At 48.3% G+C, this 8581-nt stretch overlaps 1 non-coding gene across 1 annotated transcript; it reads right to left on the bottom strand.

Annotated features, from left to right (window-relative positions):
- Positions 1–4072: 4072 nt before the first annotated feature.
- On the bottom strand, positions 4073–4146 carry TRNAT-AGU. The gene has a single exon. It is a non-coding gene; the product is annotated as a tRNA-Thr (tRNA).
- Between the last annotated feature and the right edge of the window lie 4435 nt (positions 4147–8581).

Raw genomic sequence — 8581 nt, 5'->3', positions numbered from 1 at the left:
CCCCTACACCTAGCTTCTTGAAACTTGGCAGGCTTCATTCCTGCAGAAGAGGCTACCACCCCTGTAAGTTTCATCCAAATCAGACAAGAAACAACCGAGTTATAGATATTTCATTGATTCCCCATTAAAGCCTATAGCTGGATCTCCAAATCAAAGCAGGAAACCAATCTGGAGCTCCAGACCGGATTGCTGGCATCCAAAGCGGCTGGATCCGAAGCTGAATCGAATAGCTGCTGACTTGCACAGGCCTACTAAGCAGTTATTTTGATTAGAAGATAGAACTGCAGTTTCTAAAGAGACATGATAGGTTCAGAGCTGAATTAACCATCAAAAATAAGAAAGAGGAAATGCTATATTGGTTTCATCATCTTTATTTTTCATGGTTTAAAAGCAAGTAATCCTAGGAATACACTGTTCCATCTATGAGCTTTCCTTTGCAATTCAGGACTTGGTATTAGTATATCTTATTGTCAGGATAGCAGTCATGCCTGCTCTTGATCTACCAATAATTATTAAGGGTTTGCAGCTAATTTGAGATATTGCAATGAGTGGATCCCTGCCAATGTTCATTCTGTAACGGCACTTTTCCCACCTTCAGCAAAAACTGAACAGCACACTGGGGTTTGGAATGTGAATTGGCTGTCAAGGATGAATTATATCTCCTGCCCTGCAGGAATGGGAAAAGGTGAGGTAGGGAATAATTTATCTAAACAAGTTTGTACACACACATATTTTTGTAATACCTTACCTGGAAAAGGCACAGAAAAGACTACTCTGAAAGAACATGAGGACTACATTATAAAGCTATGAGCTATGTCCTCCTTGCAGGGCATGAGAGGCACCAATAATTAATTGAGTCTTTTCTCTTTCCACTTGCACTTGTGTCTGCATAGCTGTCTTTGTAGACATTTGTATGATTGTGTGGCTTTATGTGCAGGAGCAGTTCAAATACTACCAAGGAGGTGGGACCTTCCTCACTTCCATGATAAGGCAAGAAAGGTGAGGTAGAAGGGATGTCTTAGTGGTGATGTAATGGTGTCTTTGCTGCTTGAGAAGTGATTTCAACAGACATTCAGTTTTTTGGGTTCATGACTGATGAGATGCTAGATGGAAATCAGCAATCAGGGCTCTCCTACTAGGAAAAATAATGTTTTCTCAGCAATTAGAATGAATAAAATATCAATACTGGATTGTTATTGGGTACAAGAAGGGCCTGGATTCTGAATACCAAATAAGCCACTGGCTCCCAGAACAATCTTGATGGGAATACCTAGCTGGGAAAATTAGGTAAGAATCAGATGCCACATTGAAAACCAGGCTCAGCATCACAACCAGACTTTCCTAGGAAATCCTACCCTCTCCCAGCACACATGAAAATTAGATCCTTATAAGCATCAGACCTAGACAAACTGGCTATCAGAAACTGCTGCCCCAGTGAACCTTCCGGGGAAATGGTGTTCACTTAGTCATCTCATTTCTTTGTATAATTTCAGGACCCATAAAGGCACAACATATTGAGTCATAACCTGGAAGCATCACTGCTTGCTAAGAACAGTTACCCAGAAGGAGGAATATTTAATGTTATTGCACCACTGATGCCTGCCTCTGTTGTAGTTGCATGACTCTGACTAGAAGACTGCCTAGCCATCTCACCAACTTGAGTGTATTTACCTAATACAGTAAAGTCTGTGTTAACCAGCATCTTGCTATCCGGAACACTATATTAACTGGAATTTCCAGCCAGACGCTGGGGGGTAGGGGAGGAAAGCTTGCATGCAGCAGCCGCTGCTACCACCCACCACCCTGTGCTGCCACCTCTCCATGCACGGCCAATGCCACCCTGCCCCATATGTAGCTGCCAATATCCCCTTTAAAAAAAGATTGAAAATCCCAGCCTCAGATAATCAGAATTGTTAGGTAACCAACAGGGGTGTGCAAAATGGGCAATATTCGATTCGGATTTAGATTCAGGCTGAATTGGGGACAGTGATTCGATTCATTGATTTGGATCACTGTCCCCAATTTGATTTGGCCAAATCTGAATTTGAAGATTCAATGCTGATTCGGAGAATCAGCAATTTGGCCATACACACAGCTTTAAATGCTTTTTCTATATACCTTGAGGTAGCAGGTGTGGCTCATGAATGATGTGATGGTGGGGTGGATGGAGTGTTCCACAGGAGCACGGGGAGGGGTGCGCACATGCTCAGCAGCAAACCCAGAAGTGGACCGAAAGTACTTCCAGTCCACTTCTGGGTCTGCCAGGGAGCACACAGGGGAGCCTCCCTGTGCCCCCCCCAACTCAGCAATTGGCCACGGGGAGACCCCGGGTGCCCCCCCCCAGACCCAGAAGGCACCAATCACTGAGACGGGGGGCACAGGGGACCCCCCAGCACACTCCCCAGTGGACCCAGAAGTAGACTGGAAGTGCTTCTGGTCCACTTCTGGGTCTGCTGCTGAGCGCACTGGGGAGCCCCCCGCGCTTCTGTGGGACACTCCATGTGCCCCATCATCTCAACATTCATGAGCCGCCTGCTACCTAGAGGTAGAAAAAACACTTAAAGCTGTGTCTATGTCCGAGTAGCCGAAAGTTTCAGAATCTCTCCAAATTGATTTGGAGGGTTCCGATTCGATTCGTAGAGATTAAAGGGTCTCCTGATTTGATTCAGATTCGGAGATTTGGCCATTGAATGCAGCTGAATCTCCACCGAATTGAATCAGGGACCGAAGCTTTGCACAGCCCTAGTAACTGGCACCCCCCATTCTCCACTCATGCCAGATAACAGAGCTTTTGCTGTACTCACAAAACCTCTCTGAGATAGGGAAACTCCTTATTTCAGTCCTGTCATTTCATAGAGATGAACCTACCCTAAAGTCACATTGGCATGAAGCTTACAAACAAAAGGAACACACAAAAATGCATAATAAGGATATCACTGTATCCCAGCAGGCAGCCCAAGTAAGAAACCTACTTGCTATAACCAGGAGGGAGAAACTTTCTTCTGGCCACCAACAGGTTTACAAGGCATCAATTCCTTCCTCCCTCTTGTTCTAATTAGAGCATAAGCTCTTCTGAGCTGCTGCTCTTCATCTGCACAGTGCCAAGCACAGTGGGGTGTTGTTCCTGGCTGGTCTACAGGCAGCAGTGTACAACAGAGAATGACCTGTTCCTGATGACACTAGATGGAAATGAAAGACCCAGCCTTCTCCAAAATTAAAGGCAGAGGGGTAGGGAAATTAAATCTTGTGAAAGGAGTTTTGGGAGAGCTAGAGAGAGGTTCACTAAATCACAGTCTTTGGTTCATGTAAATCAAATACAAGACAGAAGCAAATCAAGCTTTTCTTCCTTTTATTTTCCCAGGTCTAAAGAGACTAGTAATCTTCATCAGTGCTGTTTCCTGCTTGTAATGCATTTCATTAGCTACTCATTCAATGAGCACAGCCATTCCTGCTACCTCAGCAAAATACATGCAGCACTTCTGGCTCCATTATAGTCACTGGCAGTTTCTGCAGTTATTTCCTGGTCTTTGTTCTCTTACCAAGGAGCCTTTTCTACTGCTCTGACAGGAGCAGTGTAATCGACCCATTTCTCTCCTCCTTTCTACTGGCTTACCTGGCCCAAAAAGACTCACAGCAGCCCAGATTCAGCACCCAAGGAAGTCAGTGTAAATGCACTAGTCTTCAAATCAGGCTCTAGAAGTAGTGAGACAGCAGGAATACAGCTCCTTTCAGGGTGGCTTGGAAGATGAGATTCCCTGTACGACCTGCTCCAAATGGGATCTATGGCTGGCTAGGAAGTTTCTAACAAATTGGTTTTCATAGTTTCATAGTTGTTAGGGGCTGGAAGGGACGTTACAGATCATTGGGTCCAGTCCCCCTGCACTTGGGCAGGAAAGACTGCTGGAATCAGAGGAAAGGCTGCTGGGATCAGATCTTAAAAAGGTATCATCAGTGCCTTGCCAAGAACAACACCCACTACTGGCTAAGTCATGGGCAAGCACAGTGTCCCATCCCTACTTCTACTTGTAACCCAAAAAATCAGAATTGTTAGATAACTGCCCCACCAAAACATAGGCCCTGCTGGGATTTGAACCCAGGATCTCCTGTTTACTAGACAGGTGCTTTAGCCAACTAAGCCACAAGGCCTTTGCTTTTGGCATCTCTGTCCTTGAAAATGATTCACCAGAACTGACTTTTTTCCATGAAAATGTGCTATAGTCAATAGAGCTTCATGAAATTCCTGCACAAATCAAGAGGTATTTGATGTTCCAGGAATTAGGGCAGTCACAAGAGCTGTTGAAGACTGAAATTCAAGTACCTGCTCAGCCTGAGGCAGACTAGTAACTTGAGTAACAGTCCCCTACATATCTCCTAGCCCATTCCACCAACCTATTGTCTCTCTTGCAAGCTTACCTGCTGGAGACGATCCATGCTGGCTAGAGACACAGTATTGGCTGCCATGCCACAGGTGGCGGAGGTGTGGCCAGCCACCACTGCAGTAGTTTTTGTTGCACTCCCTACCAAAGACTGCACCAGGGGCTGCTGCCTGGTTACCCTTCCTCCGCCCCACCCCTTAGCTACACCAATGATTTTGCATAAATAAATAAATATTCCTCGGCTTGGAGAGAGAAATAGATACCCACTGTACAATCCAGTGGTTAGGGCTCTGAGAGACCCAGGTTTAAGTCACTAGGGACACTCTCTTTGTGCGTCAAAATGGCATTTCCCCAGCTATGTAAATGGCTGTTTGATGCATATGCACAGTTTCTGATTTTATAACGTGTAGTGTGGATGCGTGAGTGTCCATACCACATCTAGGTTTGCTTAGTAGGTTGTAAACTGATGTGGCAGCTATGTAGCACGTACATCAGGTGTTCCAGAAGAAGTGAGCAAGAGGGCCCTCCATTTTTATCTTCAATAGCTGAGTGGTTAAAATGCAAACCATGAAGCAGGGCACCAGGATGCTCCCTCACCCAGACAGACTTTGAACCTGCACCTCTTTGTCTTCTCAGCATTTGGCTTTAAGCCCAGGCCACTGAGCTTTTCTCCAGTGAGCCTGTGGATGCTGATCTACTAGCCCTTGCATTTAATAGTCATTGGATAAAATAGACAGAATAGCAAAGAAGTTTCTGCCTCATGGGAAGGAAGGGTCCAGGACAGAACCCAAACCTTCCAGAGTAGCATCTGCTTCACTGTGTCACACACTCTCAGGCTTATTTTTTTTTACTATAGCTGCCCTCTTAGCTGCCAACTAGGGCAACTTCAAAAGAAAGACTATAGAATGCACTGGATAATGCCTAACCTATGGCTTGCTTGTTAGAGGAACATGTAGGGAAGCTGGAGAAGCACAGTGTCAAGTTGTCTGTGGATGAGGAAGCCTGGAAACCAGGTCTTCTGCATTTTGGGTAAATGCCCAAACTATTCAGCTTTTGGAGTTAAAACATAAAAGGGCCCTCATCCTCTGGTATTTAACATTTTTGTCTGACTATAGTTTTGTATCTCTTGCATGTTCAGTACACACATGATTTTCAATCTGGGATGTTTTTGCTCAAAGACGAAAGTATTCAAAACAGCCATCCTTGACCTTCAGTAAGCTGATGACTGTACCATCCTTGTACACACCAAGGAAAACCTCCAGACTCTGCTGGATATCTTTGCAGAAACCTACTGAACTTTGGGCCTCTCTCTTAACCTCAAGAATACTCAATTGCTCAATCATCCTGCTCCAGGCCACGAATGTGACTCCCTCCCCCTCCTCAAATTACCACTGGGGGAAAAACTTTGGAGGTAATTGATCGCTTCCCTTACCTTGGCAGGCACCTCCATTAGAAGATTGATGAGGACTTCCGGCACCAGATCTGGTGTGCAAGCACATCCTTTAGGAAATGGTTTTGGCATATTTTGATTGATTGTGGTCTCAAGAAAGACACCAAGATCCAGGTCTACAATGCAGTCATCATCTGCACTCTCCCTGAAATGTGGGTGACCTACCATTGACATCTTAAGAGCCTGGAGAGGTATCACCAATGTTGCCTCCAGAAAACCATCGCATCAAGTGGGAAAATCACTGCACAAACACCAGCATGCTTGCTGAAGCCAACGTTACCAGTACTGAGTCAGTATGATCCTAAAGCTTCAACTTTGCTGGGTGAGACATTGTGTGTGGATGCCCAACTCTCAACTGCAAAACAAGTGCTCTATTCCTAGCTTAACTGTGGCCTGAGATCTCATGGCAGCCAGAGAAAATGCTACAATGACACACTGAAGGCATACCTCAAGAAAGTAGATGCTGATATCAAAAGCTGGGTGGAGCTGACTGAGAACCAGTTCCAGTGGTGCCACAACCTCAACTAAGCAGCAGTCTGCTTTGAGGTAAATCATCTTGCCCTTGAAGCAAAGAAGATAGACTGGAGGAAGGAAAAGGAGAGAAATCTCGACCTATGGCCTACTCTCCCCTGCAGAAAGAACAAAAACTTGTGTGGACAGATCTGTGGCACAAGGATTGGACTCCTAAGTCACCTCAAGACCCATCAATGAGCCATGGTAGAAATCATCCTTGAATCAAAAGATTGCCAATGGCAATGTCCAGTGTACACATATATGTAGCCATGTAACTTGCCTGGCCTATGCATAGCCTGCTCTCCTGTCCAGAGGCTGTATGGATGCTTACATGTCCACAGTGCATGGGTAGTTCTTGTTTGCACAGTGATAACATGTTTTAACTGCCTTTAACAGTCTTATATAATACAGGGCTTAGTCTGTCCATCTATCCATAACGCTTTTGGAGCACTCTGATTGGTTAGTGAAATAACCAATCAGAGTGTCGAGTGCCACCATGATGGCAGTGATGGATGAGATGGAGCAGGGGGGCAAGGCCAGCAATGCTGGAGGCAGCGGCGGCACGGGGTACTGGCCAAGGGGGTGGAGGGAGATGGAGGGAACGGCAGGACAAGCTTCCTCCCCACTGCCCAAACCCTGCTCCTGGGAGGTGGCGGTGGCTCAGGGTGGTGGGTGGTGGCGCTCCCTGTCATTCTTGACAGGCAGTTCACTAGTTTCAAATATAAGAGGCCAGGGAAGTTAGGTTTGGGTACTTTGGCCCTGTATACAGTGCAAAGTAATTACTGTGCAGTAATGCATGTGTAGACAGCCAACTGGCAGCAAATGTACTTCCAGTCAGCTGGGCAGCAAGGGGTGGGAGACTGTTCCCTACCCCCAGGAGCTCCATGCTTCTTAGCTGGGCTCTGAGCTCAGAGCTCGCCTAGCTCAATGTTCCCCTGCCCTGGCAGCAGGCAGCTCCCAGCCCCACCTCCAATCACAGAGCCAAGGCAGGAGATGCCTGCTGCCAAGGCAGGGGGGCATTGTCCAGGCCAGGGTCTGAGCTTGGAGCTCACCCTGGCAGCAGACAGCTGCCGGGGACACGGAGGAATCTCCCAACCCCTCCTCCAATCACAGAGCCAGGAGCTCTCTGCACAGGGACAGTTCCCTGCCCAATCTGGAGCTGGCTGGGACCTGGCCCAGACTGGCACAGTTCCCAGCCAGCTGTGGGCATCATGGGGAACTCTGCACATGCAGCCCAGAGCTGGCCAGGAACTGTCCTGGTCTGGGCCAGGTTCCAGTCATCTCCAGGATGCACATACAAACTTCCCCACACAGCCTGGAGCTGGTCAAGAACTGTACTAGTCTGGATCAGGTCCCAGCCCCACACTTCTTTCCCAGCCCCATGCCCTGATTGGGCAATCAAGGCACAGGGCTCAAAAAGTGCTGCAGGGGAGGGGCAGGTGCCAGCCCTCTGCCTCTATGCAATTCTTCACCCAGCCAGAGGTCACTGCTAGCTGCCCCACTGGTGCGACAGCTCCCCGCCACCTCCAGCTGAGCAAGATTTCCCTGCCCAGCCAGGCGCTCACTGCTAGCTGTCCCACCAGTAGATTGGGGCAGGAGACTGGGACCTGCCCTTCCCCTGCAGCCCCAGCCCCATGTCCCAATCACCCAACTGGGGCACGGAGCTGGGAAACAGCTGTGAGGGAGGGGCAAAGCCCATAGCTGCCTGGGACCTGCCCCAGATCAGGACAGGTCCTGGTCCCAGCCAGCCATGGAGAAGCCCCAGTCGGCACAGCTTGTCCCCATGTGCACAAGGTAAGAGAGCTCTGCGGCAGCTCCCCATGACTAGCCCTGGCTGCTGCAAGGGCCAGAGCAGGGTGGGAGCAACCCCCTCCATGCTGCTCCCATTGGGCACATCCACACATGCAGGCATGTGTGCTTGCAGCAGCTCAAAAAGAAGTGGAACAACTTTGTGCCAGGAATTTTTGCCTCAGCACACATGCCTGAACATCCACTTTGGTGTAGGGCAAGTTGTACCACCTGGGGCAAGCTGACCCTGCCCAGCTCCTCCCAGATCTACAGCCAGGGGGAGCTGGAGGCTGGGGGCAGTGCCTGTGCTGGCCCCAGCAGTATAAAAAGCAGCCCTGGAAAGCTGCTCATGGCTACTTGCTCTCAAGAGCTTCTGGGGGGAAGCTGGCCACATCCCTTCTTGCCCCAGGCTGCTGCCGCTGCTACTGCTAGCTTGCTCTCAGGAGCTTCTGAG

The sequence above is a fragment of the Gavialis gangeticus genome, unplaced genomic scaffold, assembly GCF_001723915.1.
Source record: "Gavialis gangeticus isolate Ggan-Ray unplaced genomic scaffold, GavGan_comp1, whole genome shotgun sequence".
NCBI lineage: Eukaryota > Metazoa > Chordata > Crocodylia > Gavialidae > Gavialis > Gavialis gangeticus.
The sequence above is the reverse complement of the archived record's forward strand: the minus strand, read 5'-3'. Positions and strand labels throughout refer to the sequence as shown.